At 51.4% G+C, this 19,012-nt stretch overlaps 1 protein-coding gene and 1 long non-coding RNA gene across 7 annotated transcripts in view; one reads left to right on the top strand and one right to left on the bottom strand.

Annotated features, from left to right (window-relative positions):
- Positions 1–1,335: 1,335 nt before the first annotated feature.
- On the bottom strand, positions 1,336–2,204 carry LOC149915601 (uncharacterized). Its single transcript, XR_016471992.1, has 3 exons — positions 2,087–2,204; positions 1,697–1,842; positions 1,336–1,548 (listed from the first exon to the last, which is right to left on the bottom strand). It is a non-coding gene; the product is annotated as an uncharacterized LOC149915601 (long non-coding RNA).
- Positions 2,205–5,252: 3,048 nt separating this feature from the next.
- Positions 5,253–19,012, top strand: part of ZHX3 (zinc fingers and homeoboxes 3) — a 36,370-nt gene continuing 22,610 nt past the window's right edge. For 2 of the 6 annotated variants that reach the window (XM_031603149.2, XM_090152244.1), the window contains exons 1-2: positions 5,264–5,419; positions 17,279–17,369. The gene's annotated coding sequence lies outside the window, so the exon portion shown is untranslated. The other 4 variants (XM_090152238.1, XM_031603150.2, XM_090152239.1 and 1 more) reach the window with 4 other exon arrangements.

Genomic DNA, 19,012 nt, shown 5'->3' with positions numbered 1-19,012 from the left:
AGTTCTGGCAGGACTCATACAGAGCCCTGGGGCAGGTCCTCACAGCTGATGAGGACAGGAGAAGGCTTTCAAGTCAATGGCAGGCAGGGGAGGTCTCCAGTAGACGAAGTGGCTGCACTCAGGGTACAGCAGAGCCATTCTCCCCTCCTGCCCAAGGGGAAGGAAGATCAGCTCCATCACCTCTGCTAGCTGCTTGTACCTACAGGGTGATGGGAGAAGCTGCAACAATAAGAGGTAACATAATGGGGCTTGAAGCAACCTAAAAATCTGAATGCAAACGGGCATTTGTCCACCCTAACCCAACAGGGATTTGGTTCTTCTTCTATCCCTGCAAGACGTTTCTTGTTAAATCCACATTGACCCAGTGGTGTGAAGAACCAGCACATCACTTACCTTGATTTGAGATTCTTCATCAGCTCCTGATCAGCTTTCCCTTGGGGTTGACTATGTGAAGATGCAGCTCTCAGGCAGACCCACCTGCTTGTAAGCACTGACATCCTGACCAGGGAGGATCAGAAGGCATGAGAGCTGCAGGGAGGTATCACCACCATGCAGCCCAAGGCTGTGAGAGATGAGGGGTCAGAATGCAGGCTGGACTGCACGCAGACAGTCTGGGGACTCAGAGAAGATACTTGGAGAGCAAAAGAGATTTTGTGCACTGCGAGAGCTTCACCATGAAGCTCTAAGGAAGACAAGCTGTACCTCCCAGGAAAGGCATCCTGCACCAACGAAGCCAGATTTAAGGCTGCAGCATTCCCCAGTGTAGCAGCAGGGAGGGGAATGCCATCCTCCGGGTGCAGGACCGGTGATGGGAGAGGCTGGGGCTCCTGGGGAGGGCACAGCCCTGCTCATTGACCACTTGGGGCGATGCGTGCCTTGAGGATTGGACGGGCTGAGCAGCAGAGAAACTTGTAGCCGTGCCTGAGAACATAGGGAAGCCTTCCTGCTTGTTCTGCCTGCTGCTGAGAAACCCGGGGAGCAGCATCCCCACCAGCAGCAAGGCGAGCTGAGCACAGCTCCCTGCTCAGCCCCCGGCTCAGGCTGGGATGCACACAGCTCTTACTAGACAGGAGATGGGGAGATGCAGCTGAGGTAGGGATCTGCGGGCCCACAGTGCCTCTCAGCGGCCAGAGAAGCTGCGAGCATCACTCAGCCCAGGGGAAATGACCCACTCTGCTTCTGCTACTGTGCTCCCTCTGACATGGATTGCAACAGGAGCACCGAGGGTCACTCGAACTACTCATGCAACAGTGCTGCATGTCACGTGCTTGCAGTGAAAAACCCCTGCCATGTGCCCCCAGCATCCCAAACAGCACAGCAAGACCCAGCCATCACTGACAGCAGAAAGTTAAGGCTATGTTATCCAGCATCTGTGAGTCAGGAGCCCTCATGCCAGCTCCTGTTCAGTCTCACTATCACCCTCCCACTTCCCTTTGGGGTCCTAGCTGAGCTGACGCTTACAGGTGGATTTTGTGGAAGGGCTTAGCAATGCCATGATGAGTCCAGTCTTTTCCCAGATGTGGTAAGATGTGCCCAAGAGCATCGGAACTAAAAGGAAAAGAGACCAAATTAGGCTGATCCAACCTGGTGGGCATCCAGAAAGATGGAGTATGACATCCTTCCTGGCTGCCTTGAAAGAACACTTTACCCCTAGTGGGTGAAGCAAAGGCGAAGGGAGGGGAAAAGGGCCCTTTACTTGATGATGCTGTTGATGTCAGAGATCACCACCTTGTCATTCCAGTTCCACAGGTACATAGTGGCCTTGCAGCAGCACGTGTCCTGGTATTGTGTTGTCACACTGAATGCCACTTTGTTAGGGCCATCCTTCAGGTTCAACCTCCCCTGCAGCAAAGGGGAAACAAACACGGTACCATCAGCACAGGGTTACTCCAGTCCAAGGCTTGCCTGGGGCCAGGACTAACAGCCAGCTATCCCAGAATGTCCAGTCTCTACAGAGTGGCCACCCAGGGCAAAATACTTGGATGCACTACAAAATCCTAAGGTCAGGAGTAGGGAAAGCCCCATTCCAATGTTCTCTCCTCCCTGTACATGCAAGCAGACAGTGGAGGAAGAAGAAAATACGTACCATTTGTTCAGAGGAGAGCTGCAGAGATTTCCTGTAGGTTGGCAGGGATTTCTGTGCAGAGGTATCTGTTGCTAATGCATCTCCTCGATGCAGGGACTCATCGCCACTAGAGGACACCTCCTCCTCCTGTCTACACAGGGAAGAGCATGCTGGCTTTATTCTGCAGCTTATAGTTCTCCTTATGAGTACCAAGGGAGAACTGGAGGGGATCCAGGACAACCCACCCACCTGGCCATGGAGGAGTTGGGCTGGGCTAGGGCTCAGACAGAGATTTAACAGAGCTTTCTGCCCTTGTGGGCAGACCTGGGAATAATTTAGGAGGAGAAAATACCCCAAATCCACACAGACCCTTAAAGGCAGCCTAGGTTCCCCAGCTAGAGCCCAGCAGCAGGAGGAAGGCACTCACCTCTGCTGAGCAGAGTTGGGTTGCAGTGTCCCAGCACTGATTGCTGCTGCAGGTGGAGAAGGGCATCATTAGCACCTTAGTGCCAAGGGCAGGGGCTGCTTTGCTGCCACTTAGAGCAGCAATACCAACAGCCAAGCAGCACTGGTAACACATCATCCTGCCTTCGAGAGAACATTACCCCATGGAAAAGGGGTTAGGAATTCTCAGTTCTTTGGGCATTGGTGGTACCCAGGCATATGAGAACTGCTGAATCACTGCCTGAACCTCTGATTGATCACCTAGGTGAGCAACGAGTCAGCCCTGGAAGCACAGGTGAAGGCAATTCACCTGAGCTGCTGGAAGGGGTGGAGCCTGGCTCCACTTCTCCTAGACCCATTTAAGAGCTGACTACCAGCAGGGAAGGATTTCTTTCTGGGGATTCTTCTTTCTGAGTTTTACAGGGAGCCCAGGACAAGGGTAAGCACTCTTATTTATGCTTTTTTTTGTTATAATAACTGTTTAGCCAAACTCTCTTGTTTATTTCATAATTATAATATCTGTATATTTATTGATTACACACCAAAAAATATCCAAAAAAAATCACCCCCAGGTACCTCTGTGGAAGGGACAGACCACCAGGCCTGTGGGCAGGAGTGACACCACAAAGCCCCACAGCAGCTTGATCTCCATATGCTTTGAGGCTGCTACAGCTTGGCATTTTCTAGTAATGTCTTTATTTCATTTTCCAGACTCAAATTTTAAACATTTAAGCCCCTCAAGGCATAAACAGTATGGGCTACAGCTGTCAGGACCAAAAGACTGAGTCCTTTGGGAAAGGCACCCAGAGGCTGAGGGCTCAGTTCTTAGAAAAATATGCCCTCTAACTCCTGCCTTGTAGCAGCTGGAAGCTTTGTGCAGCCAGGACTGGGGTGAGGAGGTCAGTGCCTTGATATGGAGATGCTATAGGTAGGCTGATATAGAGTCAGGTGGGGTAGGGCCACAAAGGATGGGTCAGGCAATCACTGCAGTGTCACTCCCTGAATTGCTGCTGGATGTAAGAACTGATGCACTGAAGACCAGGAGGAAGAAGTGTTACTTCGTGGGGAGACTGATGGGGTGGATGGGAGGAATGAGCCTTCATTGTCACCTGGTGTTTTTGGAGGATGCTTTTAGTATCTCTACTGTAACAGTAAGACCTGGAAGAATGGAGTTGCGTGAACTGTTTCCCTATGAAACCTGCTGCCAGTCACAGAACAGTGCTCTCTAGAGAAGGCTGCTCAGAGTGCATGCCTTGTGCCAGACCCATGCTGCACCCAGCAGCCCAGCCTCTGCTTGCTGCTCCTAGGGCTCAGCAAGGGCTTTTGGACACTGTGGGTCTGGTAGGATGCAAGCATGACCTCTATTTCAAGCTTCCCATCCTGCTCTGCTCTGTCCTTTCTAGAAAAAGCAGAGGGGGGTGACACTTCTAAGCTATTTAAATGTTCTTACTTTTCCTCATGGAAGAGTCAAAGCAGGACCAAGGCGTGCTCCACCTGTGCCGTCTGCAGGTAGCAGAGGGGGTAGAAGCATGCAGCAGGCAAGCAGCACCCTGCCCAGACCTTGTTTGCTGCAAGACATGGTCGGGTGCTGGCCATGCACACAGGGCAGCTGCCTGCTCTGCACACCTGGAAAAGTCCCACGCACCCAGTGCTGCCAGCAAGTGAGGAGCCCTTTGTGCTCAGCACCCTTAGGAGATGTATTGATACCAGGGCAGGAGCTTGCAGCCTTGCAGCAGCACAGGAACACCTTTTCAGAAGAGGGCAGCATTTCTTTGCTAGCTGAATACATCCTCTGCTGAGCACGAAGTAGAAAAGCGGAGCGCCCGGGAGCACATGAGCGGCACAGCCTTGCCCTACCTGCAAGCCTCCGTTCTCTGGACACTGGGGCAAGCATTTGAGACTCGAGCACCTTGAGGAAGTTCCTTCCCCGTCCCATCCCTGCACAAAGAGGCTCTTTGCTCACCCACTCTTCCTTTCTGGCCCTCCCACCCTAACTCCCAATGCAGCATGTTTGCTCCTTCCCCAACAACTCCCTGGGCATCCAGCACAGCCACACGGCAGCAGATGCAGTGCTGGTTCCCCCGTGCTCTCAGAACATACCCGAGGTACCCAAGGCTCCACTTTGCCCGGACTCTGCTGAGTCCTCACCGGCTGTCTGTGAGCCACATGCTGCTTATCGACGAGGCGAGCCCTGCAGATCCATTGCTCTCTGGGCGCCCCAAGCTCTCTGCATCCTTTCACCAACTAGAGGTACAGCAGGCAGAGCTCTGTTCCCCCTTTTGGGACGTCCACAACTCATGGATGTTTGCAACGAGATTTTTTCAAACGAAACTGCTATTTTTTTTTATTACTCAACCGAGATGCAGCGTTTTCAGCCTCTTGCATTCCAACGGAAAAACGATGCTCACAAGCACGTCTGTCTTGGCAGCTCTCCGCTGCGTGCTGGGGCTCCTTGCCTGGCTTGGGCCGCAGCCTTGCCGGGCAGATACCAGCACCCAGCTGCAGTTTGGCGAGCAGCAATACAACGTCCCGCAGCATCGCAAGGACGCCGCGCTGGGCGCACGCCGCACAACCCGCCCTCCCTCGCCTCCCCCACAAGCTGAGCCCCGCGCATGCGCACAAACGCCCCCAGCTCTGATGACGTCACCTTCCCTCTCGGCCCGGAGCCGGAGCTCAGTTAATGGCGCTGTGTGCCGCGCCCGCCCGCCCCGCGTTCGGCGCCGCCCGCCAGCCCCGCCCCGCCCCGCGCTCGCCGCCGGGGCCGGGGCCTCCGCCGAGCCGCGCCGAGCCGCTGCGGCGGCGGGGGAAACCTGCGGCCGGTGAGTGCCGGGCGGGCGGCCGGCTCAGCTCTTTCAGCTCTCCGTCTCCCGGGATCTTCCCCGCGCTCCGCGGAGCCTCGGGCGGGCGGAGGTACGGGAGCTGTCAGCGGGGAGTCCGGGCGTGCGGCCCGCGGGGCTGAGCGGGGAGCGGCCGTCCCGGTGGGGTGGCGGTGGGTGCGGGGCGGCTCGTCCGAACGGCTTGTCTTTAAGGGACGAGGAAGGAAGGGGGGAGGAAAAAAGCCCTCTGTAAGATCGGAAGCGATCGCATCCGAGGCAGCGTTGTGTTCGCTGCAGGAGGACGCTGCCGTTGAATGCTAACTCCTGCCGGCTGCGGAGCTCTGTCACCTGCTGCAACTTCGGCGCGGCGCGGCGCAGCCCGGCTGCCGTTCTGCTCCCCGGCCGTAACGCGGCACAGCGCGGCCCCGGCTGCGGCGGTGGGCAGGACGTGGCTGCTGGGCTGCGTTTGGTTCCCGGCGCGGCCGAATGGGGCCGGCGCTGATTGAACTGGGGACGGCTGGAGTTTAGCAGAGGTTTTTCTGGCGGGGCTGGGATCCCGCGGTTCCGGCTGCCGTAAGAGAGCCGGGTGCTTTGTAGCCCTGAAGCGACTCCGGGTGACACGCGGCTATGGATGGAATCGGGCTGCTGTCCCCACTGGTGGCCATGGAGCAGGGGATGTGAGCGGCTCTGCGGCTCCTTCCCACCCTGCCCTCACCTCTCTGCTGTTCTTCTCAGCAAAAAGATTTTCCCTTTCCTGTTCAGACCTCCTCTTCCTTCCCTCCGAATACTTGGTGCCTCCGTGTGTGTGAGCTGTGCTGTTTTCTTTCTCTCGGTTACTATGGTGCTGGTGCGTGAGCTTCCCAGCTCCTCTCACAGGGAGTAAAACAGCCAAAACTTGGTTTTGCCTTGCTGGTGAGACTCTGTGCTGCAGCCGCCCCTTATTGCCCCTTATTGCCCCTTCCCAATCGCTTTGCCCGGGGGCTGATGGAGGCTGGGGCAGCTGCTCGGGGGCCTTTGCTGAGCTTTTCAGTGAAGCAGCAGCAGGCAGGGCTGCGACTCACTTGGAGAACTGTGGGAATGGAAAGTACTAATGCAGGCACTGCGAAGGACCGTGCAAATGAAAGGCAGAGGATGGGAACAGCCTCACACCCGGGCTGGGACTTTCCCACCTTTGCCCAGGCACAGGTTTGTACTTCTGAGGGTGATCACCCCATCCAGACTCTGATCTTCCTTCTGGAGATGCTTCTCTCCATGCGTTAGAACAAGAGCCTGGGATGGAGGTGCCTGTGACTTAGGCACCTGTTCCAGGTCAGACAAATGCAGGTCCAGTTATAGGGGCTGATTTGGAGGAGGTCTTTCTTGGTGGTGCTGCAGGACCCATGGTCAGCGTTGAGAAGCCTGTAGCATCTCTTTCCCTTCCCAGCTACGATGGCTTTGTTGAGTAGGAGAGGGGTGATGTTTCTAATTAAGAGAAAAACAGTCTTGTACTTCTCCCCTTCATTGTTTGTTTGTTTTTCTCTCTTTTCTTTGGACTGGCGTCCTAAATAACAATGTTTAAAGTGCAGATGGAGCGAAGTGAAATCCCAGGGCAGTGCTGTGGTGGGGCTGGAGCGCAGTGATGACAGCATGGCATAGGGCAGAGCTGGGCTGCTCCGTTTGTCACCGGGGCACTCGCAGACATCTTCGTGCAGAGGGTGTTCCCAGACTTGTCAGAAATGCCATCATTTCCCTTTTCTCTCTCCTTTCAGAGCCGGACTGTGTCCTGGTGCCTTCTCAGTTTAGGGAAGAAGCTTCGAGGGAAGTTGTTGTGGATGAAGGAGAAGAACCTTTCAGCCTTTTTTCTTTTCTCCTTAATAAGAAGATGTTTGAGAGGGCCACGTCAGGAACAGGGTGGGGAGGTTGCCTTGGAATGTAGCCTGCAGAGCTGCTTTAACACAGAGCAGTGCCTGGGTGGGACAGGTTTATATCGTGAGCCCTTGGTAGCTTGCAAAGGCAAGAGGCAGTGGAGAGAGTATCCAGTGCTGGGTTTTGTGTGGGCATCCTCAACTCTTCCTCCCCTTGAATGGTGTCTTGGGGCTGTTCTCAGACTGCTGCTGTGGAAGGGTTAGTTTGTTCTCGTAGGAAGATGAGGAGGGAGTGTGGCCCCCAGCTTAGCTTGAGGATCTGCCTTCAGCCAGGTGCGTGCTTTGGTAAATAAAGAGGTTTGCATGAAGCTTATAATACCTTCTCTTGGCAATGGGTCAAGCAAATATTTATTTGCCTAAGGTGTCATGCCAGTATTGTACAGATACTCCGATGGGAAGTCACTCTTTTTTTTTTTTTTTGCTGCTTTGGTTCTTTCTGTGCCTGTTTGGTGCTTTCTGACAAACAACACCTGTTGATGGTTGTTTGGAACCAGTGGTGTATTTAATGAGCCAAGATCTCTGCTTTAAGGCTCCAACCACATCACTCCTGAGGCTCCAGATGGCATTTTGGAGATGAGCAGCACCCCAACACAGTGCTCTTCCTGCCTGGGAGGACTGTGCAGGCTGCTGGTGGCACAAATGGGGCTGCTTGGAGCACGGTTTATTCCCAGCCCTGGTGAGGTGAGTCTGTGTGCTTGGTGCATTTGGGTTAATTGCCCCCTGGTGTGTTTGTGTGCTAGGTAGTCATGTGGGTGTGAGTGCTGGAAACGTGTCATCCTCTGGCACATGCAGGGCGTTGTGTGGAGCTGACGTGTTAGGCAGGATGGAAACACAGACTCCTCTTCTGAAAATGGTCTTGTTCTCCCTTTCTTTGTTAAGAACCGTTTCCACGTTGGAAAATATTTAGGAAAAGGAGAGCCTTTCTAATAGGGGCAGAGCTAATTTAGAAAGAAATCTGGGAGAAAGCCCCAGCTGTGCGAGCAGAGCAGGAGCAGGCATGTGGGCTGGGTTCAGAGCCAGCTGGGCAATGAGAATGTTCTGCTAGGGCTGCAGTCCACCTGTTCCTGGCTGCTCCATGCCTCTGCTGCTTGTGCACCATCAGTGCAGCGGATGTTGTGAGGAGCAGCCAAGTGTTTTAGGGAAACGCCAAGGATTCGGTGCTTTAATGGTACTTTACAGGCAGGAAGGGCTGGGGCGGTGCAGCAGCCACAGGGGATTTGCAGATCCCTCCTGGAGGTTCAAGGAGAGCTGGAGGTGCCTGGCTGTTACCATGAGATGTCAATTAGGGCTTGTTTGCTCCAGGTTGAAGGCCTGTTCATTTGGTTCTGCACTGACACAGCTGCCCAGGGAGGTGGGGGACTCTCGAAAGGTGTTCAAGAATTGTGTGGATGTGGCACTGAGGGATGTGGTCTGTGGGCATGGTGGGGTGGGTTGGGGTTGGACTTGGGGATCTTAGACGTCTTTTCCAACCTTAATGATTCAATAATTCTTTGGAGCGTTTCTGCCCACTTGGTGAGGAGTGCCCTGAGCTTGGCTGTGTGCCTGGAAGGCCCTTCAAAGCAAGGGGTTGCATAGGACTTTGGCAAAATAGGCTTGGCTGGCATTCTGCCTGACCTTGCTTCAGGTCCGTGCTGCTGCTTATTTGTGTCTACTCTTTGGGTGTAGTTTTCCATCTTACTCTGTGATCTGGGGACACGTATGTGTCCGGGGCAGTGTTGTTTCCCACGGGAATCTCCCATCTGCAGGTTGTGGAGGTACCTTTGCTTTTCTCAGTCGGATGCCTGAGAGCAGCCTATGGATCCCCAGCAGAGCGTGGGGGGTGGGAGCAAAACCGCAGCTTCAGAAGGAGAAGAACCGCAGTTGTTTAAAGGGACTTCAAAGTTTTCATGTTCCTGCTTTGATCTTTTCTGGTGTCTGGGATAGGTCTGTCTTCTTTCTTTTTATTTATTTTTTCCCTTGTTGTAGTTTGCAGCTTGCTGTCAGAGTAGTTGGAGCTGCGCAGGTGAGGGCAGGAGGAACTACTGCTTCCAGGGGCAGCCACCACACAAATGGCACTGCGGGCAAATGCAGCATCCCTCTGTGCTCACAGTCCTGCTGCTCAGCAAGCTGTGGAGAGACAGCAAGTCAGACTTGAAGATTGCAAATCTCCCTTGCTCTGGCAGTGCCTCCAGGATCCCCAGCAGCATCCAACACATAGCTGGTAGGTTCAACAGCTTGAGAAGGCAGCTCTCGCAGCTGGCTGCTGGGGCTCTGTCCCTCTCTTACTTGCTAGCTGTCCTCTGGGGTGAGGACTGGAGCCCCCAGGAGCCATGATGCTGCTGGAGCAGTGGGCCGTGCCTGCCTTCATCCTGCTGCTCCTGCATAGGTGTGTGCTGCAAGCTCAGCAGTGGGCTCCTAACACAACAGAGCTCCTGGGCTTGGAAATAAAGGCTTGTTGGCCATATGCGAGGAGACTTTCATTTAAAAATTCTAGCTGAGTGGAAGAGGGTGCAATTAGTAGGAGGCAAGAGAGAGATGCTGCTGTGAACACCAGAGAAGCTGGTAAACAAGGGAGACTTGCATCGCCTTCCCAAAGTGTCTGTGCCAGAGATGTGACTGTTGTTCTGCCTCTTAATGCTCAGAAACGCTGCCTGGTGCTGGGGTTGTTACTGGGTTCCTTGTAGGCATCAAGCTAAAAAGAAAATTCAAAGGAAATTATGCTGAATTTAAAATGTCCTTGATTCCTTTTTTTTTTTCCTGCTAATTTAATCAATTCCCCACGGTGTTGTAAATTCCAAATGTGAATGGGAAATAATCCCACCACTATCATAATTAGCATGTAACCATTGCATGCAGAAGGCCCGGCCGGACTGCTGGGCTCATGGTGAATGCACGCTATTTTCTGAATTGATTTCAGTAATCGCATCTTATGTTAATAAGAAAACAGGGCGGGGAGGAAGTGTTAAATTTTCCCTGAGCTTAGTGATCAGTGAAGCACCGTGGGACTGTTTCCTATAGAAAAGAAATGGAGGTTCTGCATGCTGAATTATGGAGACGGGGCGTTGCCAATCTTGCAACCGAGAGTCTCTGTTTCAGTTATTTATTTTTTCAAATAGAAAATAGGAATTGTGAGTGAAATATTTGTGTAATTGCGTGTGAGTGATGGTGCACTGCGAGGAGAAAGCGTTCCCCCGCGGAGGTGCTTTGTTGCAATATGCAAACATAAGTGCAGTGGTGTCGATGAGTACTTACGTTTGTTTCCTTGCTTAGCATGCACCAGCAGCTCCTGGGCGCCTTGCTGTGTGATGGCTGCAGCACCCAGGAGCTGCTTGGGAAGGAAGCCATGATGAGCTACCAGGAGCAGCCTGCAGTGAGGTTACGCATGGGGACTGCTAGAGCAAAGGCAAGGAATCCATGAGTTGAATGGAGCACCCTGTGCAAGCAGAGCTTTGCCGTGAGGTGCTTGCAGGATGGAGCTGCAGTGTCCCCGTGTGCCCCGAGGGCTGTGTGCAGGGTGCAGCCAACACACAGAGCAGGTCCCCGCTTCCCTCCCGGAGCCTCAGGATGCGGTGACGTCCAAAATGTCAGATGTTGTTTTTAAAAACGTCCAAATGCTTTGAAACACTATTTATTATTTTATAAAAGCGGGCCCTGCGTTCTGTGGGAAGGTATGCGAGCGGATCGCCACGCTGTTTTCTTTGCATATTTTCCTAATGTTAGAAACCGTCCCAAAGAAGTATTGCATTGTTTCATTTCCCCCTCGACGCTTCGTATTTTTCTAAAAATAAAAGCTGATGCCAACAGCTGTATACTGACAAGTGGGTGAATCTGCGCGTTGTGCACCCGGTATTTTTTGGGGGCTGGGAAGAGCAAGATTCAGTTGGTAATCACATTATAAGATGTGCATAAAAGTGGATCTTTTATAGCAGCATGCCAGTGTGTTTTTTTTTTCCTTCTTTTCCTTTATAAAATGCCATTAATCCAGTTAGAGGCAGAAAATGCCCTCACAAAACAGGGGCTGGAAGGGGTCAGTTGAGGTGAATAAACAAGCAGGCTTTTTCAGGAATGACCAAAAACCGGCCTGCTGCTGCCATGGGTCTGAGGGCACCTTACATACAGCCTCCTTTAGAGCTGGGGCTGTGCTGGCAGGCATCTCCAGCACCTGGGGCAGCACTGCTCTCATTGCAGAGATGCCCTCCTCCCATTGCCTTCCACTAGCCTAGGTTCTGCCTGGCATCTCCTGCCCTGGAGCTGATCCTGTGCTGTTTGGGCCTTGAGTTATGGCCATGGGAGCTGGCAGCGCGGATCCCAACAAGCTGATTCTTTTCTCTTTCGTTTATTTATTTCTTCCCCCCTTCATTTTAATCCTGTCTCCTGGGAGATTCCAGTTGAAATCTATTCATTGCTGAAATATTTCTTTTCCCTCGTGCTGCGGATGCCCAGTCCGGTTCGATTGTGTGGTTTGTTCCTGGCAGGGGAGGAAAAGAGGAGAGGAACAGGAGGGGAGCTGCGCTTGGGGCTGGCTGTATGTGTGGACATGCATGCCCCATTTGTGTTCCCTTTGCTCTGTCAAACTGAAGTTAAGAGTTGGTGAGGCAGCTGCTCGTGTGTCCAGAATGAAAGCTGATGTGCAGAAGGTCCTGTACGGGTTGAAATGTAAGCAGTATCTTGAGTGTTTTGGCAGGGTTAAATGGGGAGATCGGCTCAGCAGCCTGTCCAGGCAGGCAGAATGCCTGTGTCCTCGTCTGGAGGTAAGTGCTGGCACTGGGGATGCTCGGTGGGTCTGCACAGTGTTTGGGATGGCAGTGTTCAGGTGGTGCTTCCACAGCTGAAATTCACAGCGTGGTTCTGCACCCTCCCAAAAACCAAAAATTCAAAAGTCAGCGGTGCCAAATCCATTGACAGTACATGGAGAGGTCCTCTGCTTGTCCTTGGAAGTCTGGGTACAGCCTGTTCCTGCTTGACACTTTTCCTCCAGAACCATGATGTCACTTATCTGCGTTGTCCCCTGCCTCAGGAAAACTCCACGTCCTCACGGCCCTGGGAGCTGAAGCTTTTCCCTGCCTGATGCTCTCAGCAAGAGCATCTTTTCATTCTGCAAATGTTATGAAGCTTGTGATAAAGTTGCATGGCTTGGCAATGCCAATTTGGTGCTGTTTGCGTGCCAGAACTGCTGAATGAGTCTTTTATCACGCATTTGTAACAGTAGCTGTCGGAGAGGGAGCTTCCAGGAGGAGTGCTTTCAGAAGAATGCTTTTGTAAAGGAACACTGTCCTGCAAAGAAGTGCTTTGCAGGGGGAGGAAAAAAAAACATCAAGCCCAACATTTTTCTTGTGTTAGTGTTGTAAAAGTTGCTCGTTGATTTGGGTGAATTTTTGCTTTCATTTCTTGACAATTTTGCCTCTCTTCTTTGTGCTTGTGAGCACTAGTTGAGCTCCAAGCGTTTAGGGAGATAAAAGACATTTGGATTCTAAGCAACAAATGCCAAAGTGCTTGGTTTGTGTAACTTACCATCATGTCCCCGGGCGTGAGCCATCCCTGTCCCTGCAGGGAGCAGGATGGGACACCTCCTGTGGCATGGAGAGCAAGTGCTGCCTGCACTTCTGGGGACCTGAGCTGGCTCAGTGCATCGCTTCCATTCAAAGCAGGAGGAGAGCATAAGGAGAAGGAGAGCATAAGGAGAAGGTGAGCTGGGAGCGGCTGTGCCCCGCAGTGACAGAGCCAGGTGACCTCTGTTGTGTTGGCTGGTGAGCTGTTTTCCATCTGTGCACGAGCAATGTGCTTCTGGATGGCAGGAGCTCCAAGCTTGTCCTCCCCAGTGACTGCCACGCTATTAAGGATTTTTAATGGTAATCCTGCTTTAAAAAAAAATAAAAAAATTACACTGATGTCTGGAAATGGTTTGGCTGCTGCTTTATGAGCAGCACCTAGCTGTGCTATTCCTGAAGGACCTCCCTGCAGTGAGGTGGAGCAGTGTTCTGCTCTGTTTTCAGCTTGGTTTTGGATTGCTTTGCACTGCTCTGAAGCCCCCAGCTCGCTGTGTAGCCGCTCATCTCGCTGGCGCTGAGGCAAGTGAATACAACATTAAAAGAGGAATGTGATTATAATCCTGTAAAAAAGAAAATGACAGAGGAATTTGGCAGTGATTGCAGCCTGCGAATGTAATGTATAATATTTTATTCATTTAAAAAAACGATTAGATTTCAAGCTGACAGTTTAAATGACAAATCACCTTAAGATTTTTGTGCACAGTGTAAGAGCTGTTGGCGTGGCTTTCCCTTGCTAACTGATATCCAAAGTTCCTCATCCCAGAACATCCGGGATGCAGCTCACCGTGCAGAACTCTTCAGGGAACGTGGGAGCTGGGTTTGTGCCCCACATCCCTCGGGGATGCTGTCAGCTTGAGGTTGTTTGGCAGAAGGGAGAGCAGCACTGAGCCGAGCAATCACGCGGCTGATCGGCGCACCGTTGTGCCGCGTGTAAAACCTGCAACAAAAGCAATTTCTCCTCTCAAATAATTGATGGCCTTAAGTAAAATTTAGATGCTTGGTGTCCCTGGTGTATGGGCATGTGGGAATCTCCTGTTTGATCTCCTTGCTTGGAGCTTTGTTGCCTGAAGGATGAGGAGCCCCAGGTTTTGCCTGCAGGCCTAAGCACAGCTGTATGGGCTGGGAAAAGAATGGGAGAGGAGAGGGATCCTGCTGTCCTGGTCCCTTTTGCTATGGGGAGAAGCTGACTGCAGTTTGCTGAGCTTTCCTGCGTGATGTGAGTTTTTAAAACCTGATCTATGCAGGATTTAAAGTTTTAAAAACACCGCAGGAGGAATTTTTAGCTTAATAATTTCACAATTCCTTCCCTTTGGGATGGAAAAAATGACTCAGGTAGAGGTGAGTTGGGCCAGGGCTGTATCTGCTTGTGAAGTCTTGGGGTTTGGGAGCTCCTTTGAAAATAGCTGCCAGAGCAGCTGGCAGCATGGAGGTACCACACCGAGGGAAGGCTGCTTCATCCTCAGCTGTTGGCACGAGAGGAGAGGTCAGCTGGAGGGAGGCCAGAGCATCGTGATCGAGTTGACTGGAGGTCTGGAAATGCTCGTTTGAGAGAGCCTGGGTTGTTGGGCTCCAGCTAAGAGAGGAGGGAGGGAGAGAGTGAGTCTGTAGGTAGCTAGCAGTGCATGGTGAGGAGGGTGGTCTCTCTTTTCCATGGTCACAGTGGATAGGAAAACGGGTCAGGGTCTGATTTGTGGAGAAAAGGCTTGAGATTAAAGTATTTGTCAACGTTTTCCCTGGAAGCGACTATTAAACACTGGATTTGGTGGTTTGGGGAGCTTGGAAGATAATGCATTAGAGATATTTCTCATGTTGAATGATGATGGAGGGGCAGTTTGTTTATTCTCCCACGTGCAGGAGTTGTCCAGGTGCTTTCCTGAGGTCCTTCTGCACAGCACAGTCCTGAACTAAAGGGTTTTTTTTTTCAATCTAAAATAAGCAAGAGGTGACGGGTTATGTTCTGTGGCTTCAGTTTTCAGGAGTCTTTTCAAGAATGCCAACTTGTCTTTGTCTGGAGGAAATAACCATTTTATAGGGATGAGCAGCCAAGGGATCTGTGTTGTTGATGGGTGAGCAAGGTGTGCAGTCCCAGGAAGGAGTTTTTCTGGGCTGCAGATGTGAGTAGCAGCACATCATTTTGGGTCTCTCAGTGTGGGTGAGCTCTTCAGTTTTGCTGTGGGTTCCAGGACTCACAGCAGCACGGCATGGGAACTCTGTTGTAGGACAGAAGGTCCTGTGCTGCCGCGGGGACATGGCTGGTCTCTGCCAAAGCAGCAACTGTGCAACGTATGTGTGTGTCTGAGCTGCTTCCCTGCCTGCAAATAGAAGGAAGGAGATCCTGCAAGAGAGAGCTGGTGCTGCTCTGGGGACCAGAGTGGACTCGTTGCTGTCATTTGAGGATGGTTTTGCACTTTGATGGCTTGTCCTCCTGCAGGGCAGGCTGAAGGGAGCTGGGTTCAGGCTGCCTCCTTCACTGCCCTTAGCACCCAGTTGGGCTGTGAGTTGTTTCTGCTGGTCTGGAAGGAAGCTTTATTCTGGAACAGCACTGTGCAGTTTCCAGTAACGTCAAAAAGAACCCAGAGCAGAGCAGGAGGAGGGCTGTTAAAAACTCGGAGGCGAGATTGCCAAGTGAAAGCAAACCAGAACAATCTCTGCTCTTGGGGCTTTGAGCTCTCAGCGCCGAGACCCGAGTGTGCACAAACACAGCAGTGGATCCTGCCTGGGGATTGGGAAATGCTGCTGTGGGACCTGCTGTTCTCCCTCTCTTTTTACAAACCTGCTGTCCCACGTGGCTCAGGCACTGCAGATTGCAAACCACGGGTGTGTTAGAGTGAATGATTCTCTGTGCCAGGCCTTGCATTTTGGGAATATATTTGTCTTCATTCTTGAACTGCAGCTTTTGAGCCATTTATTCAGTCCCAAGGAAGCTGTAATGCTTGGGAGGGAGGTTAAGTTCTGTAATGAATAGCTCTGGCACAGAGTTGAAATCCCTAATGCAGAGGGACCTGAACAACCCTCTGAGTGTGTCATAGCTATCAGACGTGCCTGGGATTTTTGTATATGAAAGAAGTTAGGGGAAAAAAGCATTCCTTGGTTGCCTTTGGCTGCCCTTGGTTTCCATGACAGGCAGCCGAGCTATTGGCATGCACTGCTCAAAGGAGCCCCCAGCTCATGTTCCTTACCCCCACCTCTCCCACACATTGTCTTACTGGAGGCAGCAGCCTCAGGCAATTCAGGCAGGAGCTGCAGAGGGTAGCATAGCAGCTCATGCTGCCAAATGTGCAGTTCTTTTGCTCTGTTTCCAGAAGCAGCTTTTAGGAACCTGCATTTTGCTCTGCCTCCAGCCTGAGTTTCTATTTAAAACACCTTTAATTGCAGAATTGAAAGGCACTCAAACCGTTACGAGCAAGGTCACTCTTCTTAATTCAGGTACCCCAAGGATCCAGAAATCTTGTTTGTTAAGCCTCAGATGTACGTTTCATTCCTAAAGGAGTGTGCAGATGCTATTAAACCTGCCATAGGCAGGTGAGCTTGTGCAGTGGGAGCAGCAGGAGCCCGTGGCACAGCTTGGCAGCTGGCTGTGCTCCCCGTGCTGCTGTTGGAGCAGCAGTGGCAGATAAGCAGCTGTGGCTGTTCTGCTATCACATCGTTTGGGAGGCTGCAGCGTTGTGCAAGTTGTTGCAGGACAATTACAGGCATTGCTGGAATAAAAAAAAACGCTCCCTCAGCAATCTAATATTTGTTTCTTATTATATGTTCAACTTTTGCTGGCGTCTGAATGGTTGTCACCTGTTCTGTCAAGGTCCCTTCATTCAGCACTGGGATCTTTCCAAGCGTGTTGAAACCTCATTGGCTTTCAGTTTTCACTGTGGTCGCTGGCCATGCTGCAGCAGGAGAGTCAACACGTAAACATTTTCCTTTACTTTGGAGTCACAGCGTAGCTTTCCTGTTTTCCATCCTTGCTGCAAGGCCTTTTTCCAGGGTGACTCTTTTGTTTTTAAATACGCTGCTTTCTCCTTCTGCCTGAAGTCAGACCCAGAAATCCTCTTGGCCGTTCATCCCTTTATACAGTTAAGTGTAGAAATTATGAAATGCATCGGGCTGGCTTTGCTTCTTGTCCAGGAATGAGGGAATGGGGACTGGGCAGCAGCTGAGGGAAATGGAGGGCAGAGAGGAAGCGCATAGCTAAAAGTGAAGCTGTGGGTTATATATAGATGCCTGCTGTGGCACTGCTGCTCAGGTTGGAATTGCTTCTCTAAATATGACCCAGCTGAGTGCTGGGCAGTGTGGTTAGAGGGCTTGGCTACCTGTTGGTGAGCAACAGCTTCACTGACCCAGGGGAAAAAGCACCTTTTGGGATTCTTCACTGAAGATTTGTTGTGGCAGGTGGGGTGGGTGGCATGGCTAAGGGCAGAGGTAAAGCTGATTGGAGTTACGTTTGTACTTTTGGTGTTTACTAACCAAGGGTCACCTTCTCCTCTCCAGCTGTAGTGGTAACTTTTGGTCCAATGTGTTCTCTTCCAGCACTGAGTCGACTACTGGCACTTTAAAGATGCATGCAAGCAAAGAAGAAGAACTGGAAAATGAAGGGTTAAGGACGTGCTCCATTCTGCAGGTAGGACGCAGTTGTGCTGCCAGGATGTGCTCAGTGCCTGGTTCTGCCTTACCCAGCTGGGACTGTTTGTGTTATAACTGTGGGATAATTACTGATTTCGGTGGCTGACCATGAGCAGTAATTGTGAGGCACTGGGAAAGGGGAAAGATGGGAGAGGGGGTGAAGAGAAATTCTTCCTTTAAGGCTGCAGAGTGGTTAAAATGACCGTCCTGTGAATGGCTTTCTAGTCTGATGGCTGAAATAAATGATCTCGTGATGGTTTGCTCTGTTAACCTTTGAGCCATGCCCTGCTCTGTGCTTGGTATAGCCCTTGGGTTGTGCTCCAGCATTCAGAGAAAGGGGCTGGTTTTTCTTTCATCTGTATGTTGTGCCTTGGACAGGATGGAGTTTAAATGTCCCGTGCAGTTGTACTTATCTCCTGGCTGGTGCTCACATGTGTTTGTGCTGGACCACTGATAGGCTTTTTTCCCTCAATCTAAAGAACACATATCACTTAGTAAGTGTGTATTTGCCCTGTACTGTGGGTGAGGGGGCGAGGAAAGTGATGCATTTCCCTCTTGGCTTCTGTGGGTGGATGATGTACTCTTGGAAATAGCCCTCCCTTTTTCCATTATGCCTTTGAACAGCTTTGAAGAAAAAACTGCATCTCATACCAGAGCAAAACCATCTCCTGTGCAAGAAACAAAGTTCTGTGGCTAAGCTTTGGTGAGCAGACAGTAGCTGGTGGGGAATTCATTCCCTTGGTTTGTGGTTGTATGACAGTATCCCTATAGAAAGGGAGATTTTCCAACCCGAAAATGATTTCTATCCCAATTGTGCCATGCCTGGAGTCTGCTTGCTGCTGGGCTTCTGCTGTCCTTGACCCCGTGCAAGCAGAACAGGACTGATGCTGCCACCATAACTGTTGCTTTCCTGTCCCATTTCCAGTTCTGCAGGCTAAATCCAGATTGCTTGGCTGATGGAAATGGGCTGATGGAGTCTGCTGTAGCACGGGGTGTGCTGGGGTCTCCTGAGAAGTGTCCTCCTTTGAAGTTGCCTTGGTAGTTGATTAATCACATACTAGGTGGGTCTTCAAATACCATCTGTCAGTCACCTTGCCAGTGCAGTGAATGTTGGTGCTCTCTCACAACTTGGCATTGCCTTCCCATTAGAGATAGAGAATTTGGTGAAATGAAGAGGGGGAAGCTTTGGACCCTGCCAGCCCAGCTTGGTAAACAGAGTCCGGGCCTCTTGGGAGAGAGTATGGAGAAAAGGATCAAGTTTTAGATCCTCAGTATTTACCACTGAAAGATAGTAATAGTGCACTTGGATTATTTGTGTGGAAGGTCACTGAGTGAATGGAAGGGATTCCTGTGTGTTACATCTGCAGAAAATAATTCGAGGCTTTGCACACAGAGGCAGATCATGGTGTTAGAGCAGCCTGTGTCATCCTCTGCGTGCTCCCAGCCCTGCTCTGGCACATGCATGGTATCCAGTATCTTCTGTAGGAGCTTTGAGAGCCAAACTCTCAGGATCTCTGCTTTTAGGACTTAGCCCCTTTTCCTCAACTCTTCCTTTTCCCCCCACTCTCCTCTGATGTCCTCTCCCTCCCAGTTCATTTGTTTTTAAAATGATTGTGCTATTGTGTTCATCGATATGCACAT

Source organism: Phasianus colchicus, chromosome 17, assembly GCF_987193195.1.
Source record: "Phasianus colchicus chromosome 17, bPhaCol1.hap1.1, whole genome shotgun sequence".
NCBI lineage: Eukaryota > Metazoa > Chordata > Aves > Galliformes > Phasianidae > Phasianus > Phasianus colchicus.
The sequence above is the reverse complement of the archived record's forward strand: the minus strand, read 5'-3'. Positions and strand labels throughout refer to the sequence as shown.